Source organism: Myotis daubentonii, chromosome 2 (genome assembly GCF_963259705.1).
Source record: "Myotis daubentonii chromosome 2, mMyoDau2.1, whole genome shotgun sequence".
NCBI classification, from domain to species: Eukaryota; Metazoa; Chordata; class Mammalia; order Chiroptera; family Vespertilionidae; genus Myotis; species Myotis daubentonii.
This window is the reverse complement of record NC_081841.1, coordinates 34910877-34913388: the sequence shown is the minus strand read 5'-3', so window position 1 is coordinate 34913388 and position 2512 is coordinate 34910877. Positions and strand designations below refer to the sequence as shown.

Sequence of the window (2512 nt, the reverse complement as noted above, 5' to 3'; positions counted from 1 at the left end):
CGTGTCTCTATCTATGTGTTTAGCAGCCATTTCACAAGGGCCGATAATGCGACCAACCCACTGTGGAGTACCCAGTCCTAGGAGACCTGACTTGAATGACAGTGTTGAGAGAAACAGAATCTCCAGGTCCAGTCCTCACTTGGGGATTCCTCTTTAGAAGGGGCAGCTGCTGCCTTCTACTTTCACAACTCTTCTCTTCCTGCAACGCACCCTCCAGAGACCATATCCGTGCTGTAGATGGAGAGGGGGTGGGTCAGTGACAGGCCCTGTGGCCCCTCCTCCTCAAGGGTGTGCCAGATTCCAAGGGACCTGGCGTATATGGTACACTGTTCTCAGTATGTTTGCTCCCCTTCTTACCGCTATGTGTTTTAACCAAGGTCACCTCTCCCTGAAAGGTTGTTTCTCCAGGTGGGGATTTTTCCCTGGAGTTGGGGATTAACAGGAATAAGAGGGACTAATCAGTAAAACCCCTTAACTGAGTGCCAGGCGGGTAGTTAATCACTTTCACTCGGAACAATCACCCTTAAGCCAAATCCTCTTTACTTAGGAGAACCTTCTTCAGTTACTTCCTGGTAGCTTAACTGAACGATTGGGTAGTGACCTTGGAATGGATTTAACAATCAGCCTATCCTTTGGAATAGAATGGATAGGATTAAAATCACCTGGTATAAGTACAGATGTAGCAGGAGAATAAAGACAGAACCTGGAGCTGCAGAGCCCACTACGTGTGTGCGGGAAGGTCCAAAACGACTGCGACCTCAGCCAGGCACCTCACAGCTCAGCCCGCCCAGCCCTGACCCCAGCGCGCACTAGCCAAGCTGCTCCTGAAGCCAATCTACAACCGCGCGCCCCCGAAGTGAGGGACCAAGGGGCTCAAGCCAAGGCATACTCCATGCCCGTCATGGACGACAAATTGGACATGTCTCTGGACGACATCATTAAGCTGAACCGGACCAGCAGGGCGGCTGCGGCCACTGCCGTGGCCGAGGTGGGGGCTGGGGCCCAGGCCGGGCCGGCTCCCAGGGAGGTCGCGGTGGCGGGGCGCAGGCCGCCGCACCAGTGAGCCGAGGCGGCGGGCCCATCCGGAACCGGAACCGGAACCGGGCGGCCCTCGGCCACGACGGCGCGGCGGGCGGCCGAGGCAGGAACCGGCCGGCGCCCTACAGCCGGCCCAGACAGCTTCCCCACAGGTGGCAACACGACCTTTTCGACAGCGGCTTCGGCGGGGGCGCCGGCGTGGAGACGGGAGGCAAACTGCTGGTGTCCAACCTGGACTTCGGGGTGTCGGACGCGGACATCCAGGAGCTGTTTGCGGACTGCGGGACCCTGAAGAAGGCCGCCCTGCACTACGACCGCTCTGGCCGCAGCCTGGGCACGGCCCACGTGCACTTTGAGCTGAAGGCAGACGCCCTGGCAGCCATGCGGCGGTACCACGGCGTCCCCTTGGACGGCCGCCCCATGAGCATCCAGCTCCTCACCTCACAGGCAGACACGCGGCGCAGGCCGGGGCCCAGTGGCAACAGAGGCGGGAGGACCCGGAATCCGGGATCTGGAGGCTTCGGTGGCGGCACCCGCAGAGGCGCCCGCGGAGGCGGCTGGGGCAGAAGCTGGGGCACCGGCCGGGGTTCCAGGCAGCAGATCTCTGTAGAGGAGCGGGATGCCCAGCTGGACGATTACAACGCGAGGATGGACACCAGCTAAAGCACCAGCAAGTCCGTGCGTGCAGCTGCGCCTGGACAACCTGGCTAGGACCTGCCTACGATGCTGATCAACTGATGAACGCTGTCTCCGTTTCCATTCATTCCTCGCTGACTCTGTCCACACCTTTTTCTCTGAAATCAATAAAAAATATATTAAAAACAAAATACAAACAACAGGAAACTTTAAGTAAACCCACAAAACCTTGAGTGGTTCACGTTTCCATATTACACACTAAAACAACACATACAAGTATTTTCAAATAGAAGAGGTATGTCATTTTTCACAAATGTGCAGTCATAAATACTTTGAAATACAGCCCTATTAAGTTTACTAGATCAACATGTATGTATTATTCTTCCCTGGCAGATAAGAACTAGTGTGAAGGCTGTGCTACATACACATTGCATTCACTTCCTTGTTTTTATGATGCACAAAATGGAATCGCTTATTCACCAGGACTTTACCCCTACAGACCTACTCACAATGCAACTAGCACAGGGAGTTGAATAATAAATCAAACAGCATAGAAAACCTTCGCTTCTCTATACATGCAGATCAACAGGCTGAGCTTTGCATGGTACAGGAGTCAGAAAGTTCCTCAGACAAGAACTTCTACTGAAAACCAGCAGCTGGCTATGAAACTGTTAGAAGGGCAAAATGATCCTGATGACGAACACATAACATCACCATGTAGGTCATGAGAGCGAGGCATCAGTATGTATATCTTCAGGACATTTTTTTCCAACATGTGCTTATCCACTGCCTACAAAAGCTTGCTGGGATAACTAAACTGGGATTAATTTGATGAAAA

General features: G+C 53.8%; 1 pseudogene; it reads left to right on the top strand.

The window, feature by feature from the left end:
• The first annotated feature begins 901 nt into the window (after positions 1-901).
• LOC132226078 (THO complex subunit 4-like) lies at positions 902-1732 on the top strand (annotated as a pseudogene).
• Positions 1733-2512: the final 780 nt, after the last annotated feature.